Genomic DNA, 21529 nt, shown 5'->3' on the forward strand with positions numbered 1-21529 from the left:
TGATTGCGGTACTTTAGAAAGGAAGTGAACCAGTTAGATACCGTGTCCCCAATGCGGCATTCCTGGAGTCTAAACAGGAGCCTATCATGGGGAACAGTATCGAAGGCCGCTGATAAATCCAGTAATATCAGTGTAGCCTTTCCACCTTTATCCAGAACTTCCTTAATAGCTTCCGAGACCTCAAGCAGTGCAGTCTCAGTACTAAAATTCGCCCTGAATCCAGATTGACTGTGGTGGAGAATAAAGTTAGTCTCCACAAATGTGGTAATCACCTGATTCTCAGCTTTTTCCAGAGCCTTGGAAAAAAAGGTGAGCAGAGATATTGGCCTATAGTTAGAGGGTACTTCTGGATCCAATGTTTGTTTTTTAAGTAGGGGGAGATTTTTAGCCTTTTTCCATCTGTTAGGGATCCGACCGGTCTGCAAAGACAGGTTGAGGATCTGGTTAGCCGTAGGATTGACAATCTCTGCTGCCGATACAAGAATGCTGGCCGGACAGTGATCAGAGGAGGAGCCTGATTTAAGGATTTTCAAAATCTCTAAAGAAGTTTCCAAAGAGATCAATGGGAACTGATTCAAAGATGGTCCATTCGTCAGGGGTTGTGAGGGGACCGTCTCATCCTTGTCTTCCTGAACTCGGGTGACTGTTGGAAAGGACTCCTAAATAATCTTAATCTTGTCATAGAAGTGTGTGGCTAGACTATTGGTCCGAGCCTCAGTCGGAGAAAATGATGTGGCTACAGCTGAGGGGGAGGAGAATTCACTAACTATTCTAAATATTTCCTTATTTTTAATTTTAGCTAGTTCAATTTTCGTGGAGAAGAACCGTTTTTTCTCCTTAATAATTAGTTTATAGTGGGACTTCAGTGCCTTTTTGTAAATAATTTTGTCATTGGGGTTGAAGTGTTTCCTCCATTATCTTTCTAGGAGTTTACAGAGCCTCTTACTTTCTTTAAGAGCCGATGTAAACCATGGAGCTGAGGCCCGAACCATTTTCCCAGAGCGAGAGGCTAGAGGGGCTAGTTCATCCACTCGAAGCTGGAACCAGTTATCCAAGACTTCCGCATCAATCTCTAGACCGCCACTAAAACATATGGGATGTTTCTGAATGGCAATGTTCAAAGCATCCGGAGTAATTAGGTGAAGAGGCCTGAAATTGCTAAGCCGAGACTTCGCGGAGACCTTAGACCGGTAGGATACCTTTCTCATCTTAAATTCCAGCAGGAAATGATCCGACCACACTAGAGGGAGAGGTTGTGACATTTCTATTTCAAGGGTCGAAAAGATCTCATTTTCATGAGTGGGGAGACGTATGTAGGGAATCAGCTCTAACACCTCCAAGAACTCTTGGAATCTGGTAGAGTCAGGGTCATCACTCTTATCCATGTGTAGGTTAAAATCACCTAGTACCAGACAGTGTTCGTGATTTAAGGCAAATGGGGAAACAGCATCAGAAATAGAGGCTAAAAACTTTCCTGCAGGGCCCGGGGGCCTATAAATTAGAATCTCGACCAGGGATTGATGAGGTAATACCTTTATATGAAAGTTGAGGCATTCAGCTCCCTCTATTGTTCCCGCAGGGACTACCTTACAGGAGAAGATGTTTTTTAAAACGATCGCAACCCCACCCCCAACCCCCATCGGCCGGTCCTTCCTAATTATGTGATAGCCTAATGGGATGACAGAAGCAAAAGTAGGATTGGATGTCTCATTTAACCAAGTTTCTGTCAAAAATAAAAAGTCAGGAGACTTCTCCACTAAAAGGTCATAAAAGTTGAGGGCATGTTTGGATAAAGAACGAGTGTTCAAAAGCATTGCGTGAAGTTGCATATTATTTTTAGATGTTTTAAAATCCCTTTCTCCACAGTAGCTACCAAGTGGCCCCAGGGCGGCTGTCCTGGGTCCGTGATAGTGGCCTTCCATCCACACATTGAGCATCCCTTTAACTCCGGGTGCTCGAGGAAAGGCGAAGGGGCGGGCGAACATCTCGTACCATACCTTCCTATCTCGAGCAAAGTGTGGGCATTATAGCGTAAGCGGGCACCATCGATCCGCTTATTGTCAGTGTCCGACACCGTCTGCCTCCGGGACGCTGACGGGCGCAGACGGGCGCAGACGGGCTTGCCTTTGGCGTGCCGCTGCGATGACGATTCGTCACCATCTTTTATCATGCGGGTGAGTAGAGCACGGACCAAGAAGGTCGGACCCGCTCTAACAGGCGGGTACTGCCGGTCACGCTGAAGTTAAAAATTTAATACAAACAATTTAATGCTGTTTAAAAACATCGATCAAACAATTTAAGAAAAAGCAGTCAGAGAGTAACATAAAATGGATTGCCTAAAGCAGATCACGGCACAGCGGAAATTGCACGCACCGCGGCCGAGACCTCACCAGCTTTTATAGGCACCACGGCCGAGACCTCATCAGCTTTTATATGACAGAAATTCTTTTTGAGGAAACTGACTTCATCGTTCGTAAGTAAACCTTTACGTTTCTATTGGGACACCTTGTTTCTTACTACTCGTTTAACATTGCGTAGATCCTGATAAGTGGCCTTATCGTCCAAATGTCTCTGCACTTCTTTAAGGTAATCTTCAATATATATCCATCACGCTGTAACATTTTCAGAGCTCCAATCTCCATAAACTCAGGCAACCAGGACAAAGCGGCACAACCAGATCAGGGATATCTCAGGTACGTAAATTTAATTTCTATATTTTTCTTTTAATTTTAGCCAAAGTGCTTTGTGCTCAGAAAACAGGCCTACATGTTTCGGCCGAAACCTTCTTCTGGGCCATAAAGTGCTACCACACAGAGTGTCCATTTAAAGGGCCATTGCCGTGTATTAACCCCACCCAAAATTTCAAAGATAACAATTTAAAATATATTTACAGATCGCCAAATACAATTCATTCCTCAATTTGACCTGGTTACATCTCTATCAGAAATATATTCATCAATTAAAGTGCTTATGGTCTTACATATCCTTGATCTACACCTTAATACAATCATATAGTATGCTTTCAAACAAAATGCATTTTGGGAAATGTAGGATTCCAAGGAAATCATTATTAAGTACATACATTTCCTAATCTAATCGATTAGATGCGCTTGTCTCTTCTTCAATCTTAAGACATATACCCTTAGACACTTACAGAATTCTATAAGGCATAGAGTACATTGGAAACGCAGTGAGCACTTACTGACGTGTCAAAGAGGCTATATACTCTAGAATAGAGTGAGATGAGAAACAAAAATAGGAGATTATCATAAAGTATGACTATTCTCTAGCTTATATTTGTCTGTTATTTCACCCTATATCGACAATCATCACCATTTATTAAAAACAATAAATTTACTACAGTATATGATAAAACAATATAAAAAAGTAAAACACTTTTTCATAAAGTGAAATGATAGGCACTATTCCAATGCACATTCCAATATGAATTATAAATAAGTAAAGTACCCTATCATAACGTGCGCTAATCTAGGTTCCAACATAAATAATAAATTATACTACAAATGAGTGAAGTACTCTTTCGTAAAGTGCTATAATGGACATTATATAAGTGCACATTACGACACATGTCTAAAGTGCATTATTCTTAGGAGGACAAACAAGTGTCACACACTGAATGAAAATTATTTCAGTGCAAAAAACAATATATCTCTAAAGTGCATTATTAAAAAGAGGCAAAAAATGTGTCACATCCTGTGACAATATTTATGATATCCCAAAAATGTAGTCTATGCATAAATAAAAAAGTACAAGTTTCATGACAATAATCTGGAAGACAGTATTGGGATACAGTGATGCAGAAGATGTAAAATAATTGCATCTAACATTTTTAAGAACATATTGAAGAGAGCACTTGACTGAAACACAGTGACAATGTTAAAAATATTAATGAAATTCATGAATTGCCGATAAGGATCAATGATCATCACATGTACGTGCAATTCCGCATCAGCATTTAAGGCCAAAGGGATTTCTGTCCCTATAGTCATGATCCATCTTAATTCCGCCCTTCTCAGTGATAACTCTCAATTTCCTCCTCTTGGCTTCATCAGGATATGTTGAATTCCATAGTAACACATTCCTTTTTGGTCACCATCATACTCCTCCCAGATATGTTTGGCTACTGTGTACGAATAATCTGTTATTTATAGCTCTTAAGTGCTGAAGGATCTGCAGTTTTAGCATATTACCAGTACTGCCAACATATTTCTTACCAAATCCACATTCGATGACATATATAACATGGGTCGTTTCAAAAGAAATCAGCTCATTGACTTTCTTCTTTGTGCCATTACACAATATGAAATCCTTCTTGTTACAACCAATTTGGGAAGCTTTATATTTTTGGCACTTAAAGAGACCCGTTCTCTTGAGCCAATTGCCTGCACCTGTTCTCTGAGGTGAAAAATAACTGCATGTAAGTAGATCAGCAAAAGAGGACGTTTTTTTATATGTGAGTCTTGGTTGCTCTATTAAACAAGCATTTGCCATGCAATAGGTCTCGCATTAGTAAATGTTTGAGCTTTTGGCATTGCAAATAATAATACAACACCAATAGCTCTAATTGTCAGTAATGCGAGACCTATTGCAGTCCAAATGATTGTTTTCAACCGGAATGTTAATTTCCTATTTAAAGAGTGGACAGATAAATAGCAAGCAAGGGAGGGGGCAAGATGATGGGAGAGAGTGGAAGAGGAATATAGGGAGAGGTAGAGGAAGAGATACTGGATAGGAATAGTGAAAGGGAGGAAAAGACCAAAGTAAACAGAACGCACCGATAGATAAAACCTAGGGTAGATGCTCACAAGCCACGTTATTTTGACAAAACATGATGTCTGCAGTATTATGGAAAACATAAACTGCAGAGATTGCTCATCGTGATGGAAAAGAGATGGTTCATGTGTATTTGGGGGCGAGATTGTTTATTTTCAGACGTAGTTGAGAGATTAGCTTGGAGTGTGATAAGAAATACTGGGGGGATGTGGTTCCAAGGCTTATAAAACATCAAGCAAACAAAATGAGCAAGCGGAAACATGCGGAGCCAGCCATAGAAGGAAAATTATGGTTGAAAAGTACAGTACATTTACAGAAGGTGTACAGTGAAGGGACTTGCATTTGTCTCCCTGCCACGGAGTTAGACTTTGTAAACACTGCAAAACGATGGTCCAGGAAAGCTGCCTACCTGGTAATCAAGCGTGGATGACGGGGAGGGTGGGGAAAGGGGTGATAGCAGCACAGGGAAGTGGTGAGAGGGAGGTGAAAGAAGGAACATGGTTAAACAAAAACAAAAGTACCTGAAACACAGCATATGCAGGGGAGAGACACTAACAAAGCTCAATGAATCTGTGCTTGGTCCATGTGCTGGAGAAGAACCAGGAATTGGCGCCTTGCCTGCATTAATTAATTAGGAAGCAGTAAAGAACAAGCGTGGGCCGTGATAAAACAACGCGCAGCAACTATGTAAATAGAACCTATGTGCGCCGCAGCCCATGAAGTGCACAGGAAATTGTGGTGCGCCGCATTAGCAGGGTCGGCAGAGGCTTTTATGCGCCCAAAGTCATGGCGCACTATGTTAGGAGGGTCTGTCCCTGATCGTAAAGGAGAACCCAGAACAAATTGGGTCGAGTGTGCATGGCACGTTGTGCCCATGCCGCTGAGGTACTGGCAGGGCTCTGAGGATGCGGCGGCTTACCCAGAAGTAGAGCGGGGAGCAGCACATACAAACCGTATGGCACGCCTAGTGTGCATGGCATACTATGCCCATGCTTCTGCGCTGCTGGCGGGGCTCTGAGGCAGCGTTGGCGGCCCTGAAGTACAAACACAACAAGGCAGATGAGATGCCATTCGCGAGCAAAAGAGATCCCGTGCGCGAGCAAAATATCCAGTCCGGGTGGGCGAGCCGAAAGGGAGAAAGGGAAGGAACAAACAAGCCTCACTTGTAATGAAAAGCAAGCGTCCAGCATTAATTGTGACATGAGGCAATCAAAAACATGGGTGGAGCTTCCACCCTACTTCCGAAAGCAACCCGACGACAATAGATCTCGCAGAGCGAGCAGCGCATGCGCTTCGATGCTAGGCGAGACCTAAAAAGGGCTTAAGGTCTTTGTCTCTCTTTAGGGTGCTCCAATTCTCGCGAAAAGACGTCTTTATTTCCTTGTCTGAGAGGTTGAAATCCATAATGTTTCTTATGATTGATCCATCTTGCAAAGCTTTGGGTACTAATAAATCATCTTTGATACGCGTTCTCACTCTCTTCTTGGCATCTTCCAAGACAGTAATTGGATAGCCACTCCTTAGAAATTGTAAAAACATCTCTTTCATTTGTGCAACAAACTCATCATCCTCCGAACAATTTCTCTGAGCTCGTAGAAATTCTCCGTACGAGACACTCCATGTTAGGGCCTTTGGGTGCGCACTATTAGCAAATAAAATGCTGTTACAGCTCTTAGGTTTACGATATAATTTTGTGCAGATCTTTTCCTTTTCCCTTTTCAACATAAATCCGGCTGTCTATGTAATCGATTGTCTCTTTGCTCATCTGGTTAGTGAACTTTAATTGCCAAGGATTTTGGTTAAGAGAATATAAAAAACATATTAGTTCCTCTGTTTCCCCCTCCCAGATTAAAAATAAATCTCCTATGTAGCGAATCCACAAAATTGTTTCCCTTATTGTGTCATTGTTCATTTCCATCCAAATATGCTCAACTTTTCAATGTCCCATAGTCAAGTGCGCGTACATTGGGGGAAATGATGTGCCCATCGCAGTGCATTTCTTTTGTTTGTCAAATTTCCCAACAAAAAGAAAAAGAGACGTGATCTCTAAAAGCATATTTCTATGTTCCAATAAATCAGAGATCGTGATCTCAAAAAGTATTTGCACACTTTCAGACCATCTTCATGAGCTAATGATGTATAGAGTGAATTAACGTCTATAGTGACCAACGTATAGATTGGTTTCCATGGTATACCATTAATCCTGTTCAAAAAGTCCATGAAATCTCGGACATAAGACGAAAGATTCACTATATAGGGAAATAGAAATAAGCTCACTCTTGGGACTCCCGGAATATTGGCCAGATTTTTGGGTACTTTGGGCAGTATATAAATATTAGGTGCAATCGGATGAGTTGTTTTCAAATAGAGACATTCTTTGTTCTCCAATAGACCTTGTTCCTGCCATGTATTTACTTTGTAATGAAACTCAGACACAATTTTCCGTGTTGGATTCATAAAAGAGAGGATTACAAAGTTGCCTTCTAACTTCTTGCTGATATTTTATTCGCTCCATGACAACTATGTTTCCTCCCTTATCCGAAGGCTTAATTATGATGTACCTGTAATTTTGTAGGTTTTTAGAGTCCACTAGTCATCTTAGGTCATATTTTTATTCTGATAAAGGATGTTTTTCTTTTCCTTCAAGTATATCGCCCTAAGCTCCCCCGTCATGCTCTCCTGGAAGATATCTATCTTGTTCCCAGGTGGAAGCTGTGAGCAAAACATAGACCTTTGTTTACATCCACTCCAAACTGTTTTGTTGGTTTCAATCCCTATACTTTGGCAGCATTCTCTGTCAGGTACAGCTTCAGGTATGTATGTTTTTTGTAAAATATTAGGTTCATGGTGGTGTAATATCATCTGATGAAAGGTTAGATAGATTAGGAGGAGACCTCTCATGTATTGCAATTTATTTTTTCATAGAGAAATGTTTTTGCAATTTTGATTTCCTTCAAAATTTATAGAGATTAATACATGCAGTTCCCAGGTTAATGCCAGTATCCGGGCAAAAGGTGAGACCTTTATTGAGTAATCTTTGTGTTTCTCATTCAAAGTTTTTGATGAAAGATTTATTACCAAATCCTCTTCAACACTCATTATTCTCCTCTTTATTTCCTCTTGTTTTTGGCACTTCTTCCTTTTCCCTTTTCGGCTTTGCCTTCTTCTTTTTGGTTTTCTGTTGCTGGAGTTCCTCTGCCTCTCCCTCGCGTCGTCATCCCGAAAACACTTATTTCTCCGGAAGAATCCAATCTTGAGCGTGTCATGGATTGCCCCTCATCCCCCGAGCTCACTTCCAAGCTCTCTATACTGGGTGGTGGCCTTAATGTTTCATGTTATTGATCCATCGCTTGTCTGTTATAATTAGCGTCAAGCGTTTGGCAAAGGTGTAAATTCTTCTTGTGGCATAGTCAGTTTTGTCTTTATTAAATTTCTACCGTTTTTTCAGTTGTACTTCCCGTTCGTGCTTTTCCAATTTATTTTCAAGCTCTTCCATAGCTTTTTTGCCTTCTTCTGTGTCCTGATATTTTCCCAACAAATTTTCAATCTCCTTTACCTTTTCAATGGCAGTTGTGCCTATGCTCTGCATGAATGATGAGTGTTTTATTAAGATCATTGAATATTCCCTTGTGTCACTTTGCTATTAAGTAAATCCATATTCATATCACTTAATGTTGGCAAGACAAACATTCTTAAACCTCTTGGGATTCTGTTACATTCTATATATTTCTTCAGTGTGACACTTTCCCACAATTTATTAATTTCAAAAGTTCTTGCATGTTCTAAATCCTTTAATCATTTTTTAGGAATACTAGGATTCATGATTGTATCACTAGGTAATCCTGTTGCACTATCACTGTTTTATCGTCAAACATCTCTTTCAATAGTCTTTCTTGTTAACTCCATCTAGCCGCCTTGTTTGAGACCAGGCACTTTATCTAGTTTATCTTAGTCGTTGTCCATTCACTGCAAAATGCTCATGCTTCTTTCGATGATAAATGACAACAGACACAGAGTTTGAGAAAATTGACTAGCGATCTGAGTTCTCGTTAAACACTGATGATGGCTTCACAAAGTATATATCTACTGCGTAATATGTTCTGATTATTCCAAATCTGGCTGAACCGTGGTTTTCAATATTTCTCTGATACGCCAACAAGTTGTTCGTTCAATCGCTGGAATTCCCACTGTGATACCAGACTATGGCATTCCCAAGCAGTTGCAGCAAATTAATGGCAGACCACAAGGTGGCTTCCCCATCAATCCCTCCTCCAAGGAAATGCCGGGAAATTCCCACCCACACTACCCATACAATCCCAACTCTGTCTGCTAATTTCTTCAGTTCGTTAAGGATTAACTGCTTCCAACGGCCAGGGGCAGCTCAGCACTTAAGAAACTTTCTTTCTTGAAACATGCCAGAAAACACCTACTGCCTCACACCCGGGTGCACGCTCTATGTGGTCCGACAACCACACAATAGACGGAACTTCAGTACCCACCACACCTTAAACTTTTCACAGCTCCAAACTCCATAAAATTAGCCAAAGTGCATCGTGCTCAGAAAACAGGACTACGTGTTTCAGCCAAAGCCTTCTACTGGGCCATAGAGTGTCCATTTAAAGGGTCATCGCCCTGTATTAACCTCACCCAAACTTTCACAGATAAAAATTTAAAATATATTTACAGATCGCCAAAAACAATTCATTTCTCAATATATACATTTTTTCACACTCAGAAAGCCAAGGGCTAAAGTAATGTTATAGGTGAAAATGTCACTGTCAACGTAACATTTTAAACTAAATGCACAGTCTTGTTTTCAATTATGTAATTTCAAGTTTAGCAGTCATCATCAATGATGTCATAGCTCATGTCTTGAGTGATGCAATATGTGGGGCAATTCGCAGTGCATGGCAAGTATGCAAGTCATAGTTATCTTAGGGCATGAGTTCTAGTTACTTGAGATAACTATAACTGGTGAATATCAATGGTTTTTTAAGTTTAAAACGTTACGTTGTCACTGCCGTTTTCACCCAACTATAAAGTTACTTTAACCTTTTTTCAGTTAATTATTATGTTATTTTTAATATGTAAAGTAATATTTTATCACCATTCGTAAAGCCAACCCCATAAACCCCTGCGGGTAGCTAACCTCACCTGCCGCGCACGTTTGGCAAGCGGTTGGGTGCAGGGCAATCATGAAAACAACGACAAGAGGGGCTCGAACTCTAGCTTGGAGTGCTTTAAAAAACATGGTAAGCCCCCGACTACATTTAAAAAAACAATTTGGTGGTGCCCCTGCCCCATATAGGGACACCATCAAGCTAAAACAAATATGTATATAGCGCTTGGTGGCAGTATGGGAGTGCTCCTGGAAGGAGGAGTGAAAAATAAATGAGCAGCTACTGCCACTCCTATATTATTCTCTATTCCTATATTTTTGTGCCTGTCCTGGTGGCAACCCGGGACACCCACTTGTTTACTTTAAAGTGTGTGCCGGAAGCAGCTGACATGTTTTTTATTAACTGGATGCTCACCAAGGGCACCCACAGCACCATTTCTGAAGGGGGCTGCAGGGGGGACACCAGGAACCATGCTAGCTCCACTTGCAGGAGCTTTGCCTTTTAAATTTTTTCTGGGTGTCCTGGTGCCCACCCGGTGCACGCACACTGCAGAGGTCTTTGGTGGCTGTGGGGGGAAGCCCCAAGGCCTTCAGGGCCCCAGCTGGCTCCCCTTGTGGGAGTCAGACATTTTCTAATTTGTTGGTGGGTACCCTGGTGCTCACCCTCAATATAGGGGTCGGGTCTTTGGGGCTGTGGGGGAAGCCCCAAGGTTCCTGCGGCCCCAGTTGGCTCCCCAGCCAAGACCCTTTGTGATGCTGGCTGTAGTCAGCACTTTCTCTTTGCTCCTGCCTGGGCGCAAGCAGCTTTTTTTTTTACTGCTCACCCCGGACAGGAGTAAACTTAAGGTTCTTGCCCAGGAAAGTGTGGGCAGGGTATGCCCATACTCTACTGGACCGGAAACCAGTGAGCTCCTCGGGACACTATATAGGATTGCGCAGCAGGAATGGGATCTCCGGGTAGATATTGACATGCGGAAGGGGCCTCAGAAGATGGCGCCCCCAGGGACTGGACAGGCTCAAAGAAGGGGGTCGCCTGCCCCCCTCCCCTTAAGATGTAGGCTAGGGGAGGGAGGCAATGCGGCTCACCTCCCTTTAATGAAAGGTCGGCCCCAGGGAATGGGGCTCCTGGGGCCTCGTTGAGGCTGGGTGAGGGGAGCCATGTTCTACCAGACCCCCGCATAAGCAAATGCCCAACTCAGGGCTGAGTCCTTAGTCCTAAGATGGCTGCCACAAAATCAGTGTTGATGTGGTGGCAGCCAATCAGACCTCATCTTGAGAACAGTCTCAGAACAGATTTACACCAAATCACAAAAAGCATGCTTTCTGAGCCAAGATCTAGATTTTTGCCACATTTGATGTAATTCAGTTTAGCATTTTTTGCAGTAGCACTGTTGGATTTTCCTAAGGAAAAATGAATGGGGAATCTTGTTTTGGGCCCCTGTCCTTTTTCTCAGCCTCTGCTTGACGGATCACCCCAAACTTTTTGCACAAAGGGGCTGAGATGAATGAGACTTTATAAAAAAAAAGTTTTGTGAAGATTAGTCAAATGGTGCCAAACTTCTAAGGAAAACAAAAAAATGTTTTTCCTATGGGGACACAATCCTAACTATAACTATCAAGTGGTGATCGATATATATATATATATATATATATATATATATATATATATATATATATATATATATACCTACTGGCGGTCGCCAGTAGGTCGTTATAGTTAGGTTTGTTTTCCATAGGAAATCCACAACATTCTATTGGGAATAACTTTGGCGCCGGTGGACGAATCTTCGCGAATTTCTCAAAGAAGATGGCCCGCTCCGCTCCTTCCCTGAAAGTTTGGGGGGGATTTGTCAAGCGGGGGCCGAGATAAAAGGGGGGTCCCAAAACGTGTTTTCCCCATGTTAATTTCCATAGGGCGGTTGGACTCACTTTTAGCCCGAATGGCTGAATGGATTCCCACCAAACTTGGCAAAATTGTAGGGACTGGTAGCCCGATGTGCCTTTGCTATGTCTCAAGATATGTGCTCCAGAGGATTTTGAGTAATTTAGGTTAAAAAAAATATATATATATCTATATGCGCGCCCCGGTACGCGCACCCGGTGCGCAACGCGAGTACGCGAGCGGAAAGCTGATTGGCACTCGGGTGTCTGTCAACATTCCAAACAGTCCGGAGCGGCCGCCATCTTGTGTCTCGGTAGGATTGAGACACAAGAGGTGGCAAAAACAAAGGGGGAAATGACCATAAGGGGGCAGGTTAGACCCCCCTGACCTCCTAGGTTTGATGTGGGGGCTATAAAAGGGCCCCGCGGGGATTTTCGCGGGGGGAGCGCCCGGTACACGCACCGGGGAGCGTACCCGGGAGCGTACCATGGGTCTGCATGATTAAATAAAAAAAAAATTTTAAGAACACAGCTCTTTGATGAGAATTGGAGGTAGTTCTGAAAAGAACTTTTTTTTTTCTTCTTTTTTTCTTTTTTTACAACCAAAACAAAAACAGGGAATGGGAAACTGCTCAACAGGAGCAAAAAAACAAAACAAAATTAGGGCTGGAAACGGCAGCGATGGTTATCCAATGCTCGAACCAGGAGCAGAACACTTTGTTCCCCATAGCAAAGTAACTTATCGCAATATCTGCATTTAATAACGCCTTTATTAAAAGCAGGCTGGATGTTGGGAATCTGCTCTTGTGATTGCTCCCTCCCTGATGCAGTTTGTCCTCCGGTTGAAGTAGAGGCCCCATCGCTGGGAGTTTCTCGTGCCAGAGCCCTGACACTTTCCCGGGCAAAATTCTGGAGGTGCCTCCTCTCCACATGGCGAATCATTGTGGAGTTACCAAATGAATATTTCTTAGTGGGGTCACCCCGTGACAGGACAGTGTGACAAATCCTGCACTCCACTTTTGGAGCATTTACTTTCTTCTTGTCATCAGGAATAGAAATTTTTTTCCAAATAAAGTGTTCTTTTACTTTTGGCTGAGGAGCCGCTTCATCAAGAAATTCATTGGAGTCATCTTCACTGCTGGATGGTCTGGCAGCCATGATAATCCAAGATTTTATTCCCACAACGATCCGACAGCAAAAAGGCAGGTCTTGCAGTCACAAAAGTGAAAGAAGAAGTGAAGGAAATGGGTGGGGATTTCATTCTTTGTAAAAAAAAAAAAAATGTTAGCAACCAATGAAAAGTGTTATGTTCAGGTCACATATCCCGACACGCTTATGCTGCGCGCCCCGGTGCGCGCCAGGGTGTGCGCCCCGGGGCGCGCCTGGCGGCGCTTACGTTGCGCGATCGTAAGCGCTCGGGCGCATCCAGGTGCGCTTACGCTGTGCGTCATAAGACGCATCTCGCGGCTACGCGATACGTCACGATGATGTTTTCGTTCGCGGCAATGGCGCTAACGGGCCGCTCGGGGCGCGCCATAACACTGCGCTTACCGGTGCGTTCACCGGTAGGCGCACCGGGAGCGCACCAAGGCAAAAAAAAAATTTCAAAAGGGAAAAATATACATAAAAAAAATAGTATTACATAAATATACAATATAGGATTTATTATAAAAAAATATTATATTTCATAGCTATAGAAATTAGCTATTAGAAAACCTATGAAATTCACTGAAAAAAACATAGGTTTGAGGCCCTATATATAGTTAGGAATTAGCATTTACGAAACCTATGAAATTCACTGAAAAAACCATAGGTTTCACACCAGTTATAGTTAGGAATTAGCATTTAAAAAACCTATGAAATTCACTGAAAAAACCATAGGTTTCACACCAGTTAGTTATAGTTAGGAATTAGCATTTAAAAAACCTATTAAATTCACTGAAAAAACCATAGGTTTCACACCAGTTATAGTTAGCTGGAAGTTTTACTCGCATAAAGCCATTAAAATTCCCACGTTATAGTTAGTTGGACTCACTATAACTTGCGCAAGCAATGCACTGCTGATGACGTCACATATTACATCACTCATGACATGGTCAGTGACATCACTCATGACATCACTGATGACACCATCCAGTGAATGTGTGTCTTTCTGAAAAATAAATATGTGTTATATATGTATATGTAAAAGTTGATGGAAGAATATATGTTTAAATAAGTGTTTACATAGATTTTTTTTTATTGATTGGTTAACTGGTTTATTAAGTGTATCTTAGTGAATACATATATTAGAGAGTAATGTTTAAATATTTAAATATATGTATTAGTGTTTCACTTTGTGTATAAGTGGCTGCATGGGTTGGTGAGTAGCTACATATGTATGTATATGGGTTATTAGATGTTTTTCTTAGTATCAGTATGAGTGTTTGTATGGTTTAGTGGGGGTATTACTTAGCACATAGATGCATGAATGACTGACTCTCTCTTTGTATGTGTTTTGAAGACAACATATGTGCAGGACTGTATGGGTGGATGAGTGTGTATATGTGTGTGTTAGTGAGTGAATGACTGTCTTACTAGTGGCTTTATCATTAACTACATATGTTTTAATGTAGTATATGTGAATATTGATGTATATAAGTGAGTATATGTGAGAATGAGGGATTGTAAGAGTTCCTGTTTAAATAAGTATGTGTTTCTATAAGTGATTGTTTAAGAGAGTAAGTATGTGTAAGTTTCCTTAGAAGTAAGGTGGTAGTGTGTGTATAGCTGTATATGCAAATAAATGGATGTTCAATAGTTTATTTGCATGTGTGAGTATGTGTGAGAGTATCTTTTGGATGACTGTCGGTGTGTAACAGGATGTATAGGTGTATCACTACATATGATGAGTGAGTATATGTATGAGAGACTATATAGAACTGTTGTTGAATGAGTGGATGTGTATATAGATGGTGGAATTATTGAATTGGTTTTTGTAACTGGTATGGGTATCTCCATTTTTTTGAAAATTTTACTTTCTATTATTGAATATGTGTTTCAAGGGTTACATTACAGTGAAAGGATGTCTGTCACTCTGTCACAAGGATGGTGTCATCAGTGATGTCATGAGTGATGTCACTTACCATGTCATGAGTGATGTAATATGTGACGTCATCAGCAGTGCATTGCACGCGCAAGTTATAGTGAGTCCAACTAACTATAACGTGGGAATTTCAATAGTTTTATGCGAGTAAAACTTCCAGCTAACTATAACTGGTGTGAAACCTATGGTTTTTTCAGTGAATTTAATAGGTTTTTTAAATGCTAATTCTTAACTATAACTGGTGTGAAGCCTATGTTTTTTTCAGTGAATATAAGTATATATATATATATATATATACACACACACACACACACACACACACACACACACTGAATAAAAACAAAAGTTAAAGTGGAGTTATACGTAGGTCTTGTAATAATATGGGGGGGTGGGTGTGTGTTTCTTGTGGGGTGGGGTTAAAAAAAACGTACCTTACTGGGTCCGGGGCGCATCTGCTCCTGGCCTGGTCCCGCTGCTGGAACAGGAAGAAGGCAGCCTCTCTCCCCTCCCCTAAGCCAATCACAACGCTGCCATGGCAGCGTTGTGATTGGTGCGGAGAGCACCCAGCTGGACACCTGTAGGGAGTATATTGGTCCTGGTACAGGAAGATATTGTTCTCCAGACTAAAGGACAAAAACTCTAATAGCATCCTGTTGTGCTTAGAGAATTTCGCTGATCTTGTCACCAAAAAACTTTCTATGGCTTTTAAACCCTCTAAGTGCCCTATGTTCGTGTATAGACTAGCTATATCCATCACCAACATACAGTCACCCTCTCTCCAAACCACGTTCTCTATGTGTGTTAGCATGAAATGTGTAATTATGGTGCATTGTCCTATAGAAATAAGAATGAAATACACGGTAGAAGTTGTAAATAGTCTAATTATGATTTAATGCTTATTCGGGGTAATGCACGTTTATTTATTTGTTTAATTATTCTTTTGTTTATGGGACAAATGCAAGGGGTAAGCCCATACAGGGCTTTATGAACAATGTAGGCGCTATATTAAGCTTGAAAGCCCATACAGGGCAGGATGAGGTAATGAGCAGTAGGAATGTATTTACACTCTTGCGTGACTTGAATTCGGTAATATGAGCATTTAAGTCCATTAGTACTATTGTATATACAAAGTACAAGGAACACCATTATAAAATGGCGGCAATGTTTATATTCATGTATTGGTCCTTTGTTTATGTTTATGATTTTGTAAAGTGATCACAGGGTAACATTAATAAAATGATGGCCGTTTTTGGCACGCCCTCGTACAACAGAGGAAGGCGAATGCCGAAGCGCGTCTGGTGCGTGTGAGAGTCCAATAAAACCTATGACTCTCCCCCCGTGAGTGCTGTGTCTTTTTGGAAATTGGGAAGAAGACGAGGAGCGTAATATATTGCGGGAGCACCCCCCGCAAACAGCACCCGTGTATGAGTGCGTGAGTTTGGAGCAAGAGGAGCGACGATATATATATATTCCAACAAAGTTCCCAAAGCTATGAGAGGGCACACGACTCTGCTCAGCCCTCCGGCAGTGAGGGAACTTTGTTGGAAAACTTATCACACGGCACCCTTGCCGTGGAGGGGGCACCATCGTCAGCTGGAAAAAGCAAGATATCCAGCTGATTGAGGCTTTGATTTCGAACTGATCGGGATCGTGAAGCACACTGCTCAATATGCAAATTAGCTGGCAGCAATGCTCCGACCCTCACTAAAGGTTTGAAATAATTTGTGCTTTTAATTTGGACACACATTGAACTTACTTAAAGTGGAGTGTGACTCGCATTTGGGAACTCTATAGTCCATCATGCAACAGGAAAAGAATGCTCTTTAGCACACGCCCATTGAGGGCGAGCATGTTAATAAAGATCAGCTGGAAATCCAAAATCAAATGCGTGCCTCAGTGTGTGTTCAGGAGCAGCCCAGGAAGAAGCGGCGTGAGACCGTGAAACGCGTTGGGAATAATAATTAAGTGGGAGCTTTAAAGCAAGCTGCATTACACTGCCGGAGGGCTGAGCAGAGTCGTGTGCCCTCTCATAGCTTTGGGAACTTTGTGGGAAAACTTATCACACGGCACCCTTGCCGTGGAGGGGGCACCATCGTCAGCTGGAAAAAAAAAGATATCCAACTGATTGAGGCTTTGATTTCGAACTGCTCGTGAAGCACACTGCTCAATATGCAAATTAGCTGGCAGCAATGCTCTGACCCTTAATAAAGGTTTGAAATAATTTGTGCTTTTAATTTGGACACACATTGAACTTACTTAAAGTGGAGTGTGACTCGCATTTGGGAACTCTATAGTCCATCATGCAACAGGAAAAGAATGCTCTTTAGCACACGCCCATTGAGGGCGAGCATGTTAATAAAGATCAGCTGGAAATGCAAAATCAAATGCGTGCCTCAGTGTGTGTTCAGGAGCAGCCCAGGAAGAAGCGGCGTGAGACGCGTTGGCAATAATAATTAAGTGGGAGCATGAAAGCAAGCTGCATTACACTGCCGGAGGGCTGAGCAGAGTCGTGTGACCTCTCATGGCTTTGGGAACTTTGTTGGAAAACTTATCACACGGCACCCTTGCCGTGGAGGGGGCACCATCGTCAGCTGGAAAAAGCAAGATATCCAGCTGATTGAGGCTTTGATTTCGAACTGCTCGTGATCGTGAAGCACACTGCTCAATATGCAAATTAGCTGGCAGCAATGCTCCGACCCTTACTAAAGGTTTGAAATAATTTGTGCTTTTAATTTGGACACACATTGAACTTACTTAAAGCGGAGTGTGACTCGCATTTGGGAACTCTATAGTCCATCATGCAACAGGAAAATAATGCTCTTTAGCACACACCCATTGAGGGCGAGCATGTTAATAAAGATCAGCTGGAAATGCAAAATCAAATGCGTGCCTCAGTGTGTGTTCAGGAGCAGCCCAGGAAGAAGCGGCGTGAGACCGTGAAACGCGTTGGCAATAATAATTAAGTGGGAGCATGAAAGCAAGCTGCATTACACTGCCGGAGGGCTGAGCAGAGTCGTGTGCCCTCTCATAGCTTTGGGAACTTTGTTGGAAAACTTATCACACGGCACCCTTGCCGTGGAGGGGGCACCATCGTCAGCTGGAAAAAGCAAGATATCCAGCTGATTGAGGCTTTGATTTCGAACTGCTCGTGATCGTGAAGCACACCTCTCAATATGCAAATTAGCTGGCAGCAATGCTCCGACCCTTACTAAAGGTTTGAAATAATTTGTGCTTTTAATTTGGACACACATTGAACTTACTTAAAGTGGAGTGTGACTCGCATTTGGGAACTTTATAGTCCATCATGGAACAGGAAAAGAATGCTCTTTAGCACACGCCCATTGATGGCGAGCATGTTAATAAAGATCAGCTGGAAATGCTAAATCAAATGCGTGCCTCAGTGTGTGTTCAGGAGCAGCCCAGGAAGAAGCGGCGTGAGACCGTGAAACGCGTTGGCAATAATAATTAAGTGGGAGCATGAAAGCAAGCTGCATTACACTGCCGGAGGGCTAAGCAGAGTCGTGTGCCCTCTCATAGCTTTGGGAACTTTGTTGGAAAACTTATCACACGGCACCCTTGCCGTGTAGGGGGCACCATCGTCAGCTGGAAAAAGCAAGATATCCATCTGATTGAGGCTTTGATTTCGAACTGCTCGTGATAGTGAAGCACACTGCTCAATATGCAAATTAGCTGGCAGCAATGCTCCGACCCTTACTAAAGGTTTGAAATAATTTGTGCTTTTAATTTGGACACACATTGAACTTACTTAAAGTGGAGTGTGACTCGCATTTGGGAACTTTATAGTCCATCATGGAACAGGAAAAGAATGCTCTTTAGCACACGCCCATTGAGGGCGAGCATGTTAATAAAGATCAGCTGGAAATGCAAAATCAAATGCGTGCCTCAGTGTGTGTTCAGGAGCAGCCCAGGAAGAAGCGGCGTGAGACCGTGAAACGCGTTGGCAATAATAATTAAGTGGGAGCATGAAAGCAAGCTGCATTACACTGCCGGAGGGCTGAGCAGAGTCGTGTGCCCTCTCATAGCTTTGGGAACTTTGTTGGAAAACTTATCACACGGCACACTTGCCGTGGAGGGGGCACCATCGTCAGTTGGAAAAAGCAAGATATCCAGCTGATTGAGGCTTTGATTTCGAACTGCTCGTGATCGTGACGCACACTGCTCAATAGGCAAATTAGCTGGCAGCAATGCTCCGACCCTTACTAAAGGTTTGAAATAATTTGTGCTTTTAATTTGGACACACATTGAACTTACTTAAAGTGGAGTGTGACTCCCATTTGGGAACTCTATAGTCCATCATGCAACAGGAAAAGAATGCTCTTTAGCACACGCCCATTGAGGGCGAGCATGTTAATAAAGATCAGCTGGAAATGCAAAATCAAATGCGTGCCTCAGTGTGTGTTCAGGAGCAGCCCAGGAAGAAGCGGCGTGGGACCGTGAAACGCGTTGGCAATAATAATTAAGTGGGAGCATGAAAGCAAGCTGCATTACACTGCCGGAGGGCTGAGAAGAGTCATGTGCCCTCTCATAGCTTTGGGAACTTTGTTGGAAAACTTATCGCACGGCACCCTTGCCGTGGAGGGGGCACCATCGTCAGCTGGAAAAAGCAAGATATCCAGCTGATTGAGGCTTTGATTTCGAACTGCTCGTGATCGTGAAGAACACTGCTCAATATGCAAATTAGCTGGCAGCAATGCTCCGACCCTTACTAAAGGTTTGAAATAATTTGTGCTTTTAATTTGGACACACATTGAACTTACTTAAAGTGGAGTGTGACTCGCATTTGGGAACTCTATAGTCCATCATGCAACAGGAAAAGAATGCTCTTTAGCACACGCCCATTGAGGGCGAGCATGTTAATAAAGATCAGCTGGAAATGCAGAATCAAATGCGTGCCTCAGTGTGTGTTCAGGAGCAGCCCAGGAAGAAGCGGCGTGAGACCTTGAAACGCGTTGGCAATAATAATTAAGTGGGAGCATGAAAGCAAGCTGCATTACACTGCCGGAGGGCTGAGCAGAGTCGTGTGCCCTCTCATAGCTTTGGGAACTTTGTTGGAAAAAAAAAAATATATATATATATATATATATACATATACATATATATATATATATATATATATATATATTCATTGAAAAAACCATAGGTTTCACACATGTTATAGTTAGGAATTAGCATTTAAAAAAACCTTAGAAATTCATTGAAAAAACCCATCCATTTAGATACTTATTTACCCATTTATTCTTCCATCGACGTTTAGATAAACATATATAAAAAATATTTATTTTTCGTAAAGACACACATTCACTGGATGATGTCATGAGTGATGTCATCAGGGATGTCATTTGAGATGTCATCAGTGATGTCACTGACCATGTCATGAGTGATGTAATATGTGACGTCATCAGCAGTGCATTGCAGGCGCGCAAGTTATAGTTAGCTGAGCTAACTATAACGGAGGAATTTCAAAGGTTTTGTATGAGAGAAATGTTCAGCTAACTATAACGTGTGAAACCTATGGTTTTTTCAATGAATTTCTATGGTTTTTTAAATGCTAATTCCTAACTATAACGTGTGTGAAACCTATGGTTTTTTCAATGAATTTGCAAGGTTTTTTAAATGCTAATTCCTAACTATAACGTGTGTGAAACCTATGGTTTTTTCAGTGAATTTCAAAGGTTTTGTAAATGATAATTTATAAATGTATTCATTATTATGTCTTTCTTTTTATACTAATTTCCTATATTTTTAATATAAATATTTATATTTATTTTATTTTTTAGATTATATTTCATATTATTCTTATAAAATAATAACAAAACTAAATTGCAAAGGAATTTTTGGATTAACAATTGCTTGATGTCGGTTGCAAGTATAACACAGCTCCACCAATGCTCTTGGGGCCCTATGCTCACAATGCTGTATCAATCCTTACACCTGCTTCAAGCATGTGCAAGGTTTTGACGCAGCATAAGCTCAAAAGTGACTGAATGAAATGTTATACATTTCACTCAGTCACTTTTAGGAGGCGTTGCTGCGCTCCCTTCTGCACAAGAAAGCCTCTTCTGGCGCAGCGCTTTACAATGTAATGCACCCTCCAGATACGTCACATTGTTAGTAGCACACACCATGGCACATCTTTTGCACCACCGCTGTGTCACAAAAGTGACGCAACGGCTGTGTAAAAGAGGCACAAGGGGATTGTAAATCCGCCCTAACACATACAAATTCACACAGGCAGTTTCACCAGCAGCGCAAATTGAAGCATAGACTTGTAACATATTTATGTACATATGTTACATTCAAGTGCTTCGGACATACTACAGTATACTATAAACACCTTATAGATTTATGCTGTAGCACTTCCTTATAGTTCTGCACTTTCACATTCTCCATACACTAGTAAGATATTCATTCATTCATTTATGAACTACAATTCATTCTGATAAACTTTTACACACTAACATAGAAATATAGTTCTTTCTTTGACCAGTGAAGGTAGTTCTAAAAAGAACTGTTTATTTAGTTTTTTTAGTTTTGTAATTTTTTGTGTGTTTTCTCAACAAATTCCAAGCGGAACAAAAGAATGAAAACCAAGCATTTACAATGCCATTGTTTCGCCTTTGCAAAAGTTA

General features: G+C 41.7%; 1 protein-coding gene across 3 annotated transcripts in view; it reads right to left on the minus strand.

Annotated features, from left to right (window-relative positions):
* The window catches only part of SPIDR (scaffold protein involved in DNA repair), a 2204159-nt gene that overhangs the window by 2069901 nt on the left and 112729 nt on the right, over positions 1–21529 (minus strand). The window lies entirely within an intron of this gene.

This window comes from Lissotriton helveticus, chromosome 4_1 (genome assembly GCF_964261635.1).
Source record: "Lissotriton helveticus chromosome 4_1, aLisHel1.1, whole genome shotgun sequence".
Classification (NCBI taxonomy): domain Eukaryota; kingdom Metazoa; phylum Chordata; class Amphibia; order Caudata; family Salamandridae; genus Lissotriton; species Lissotriton helveticus.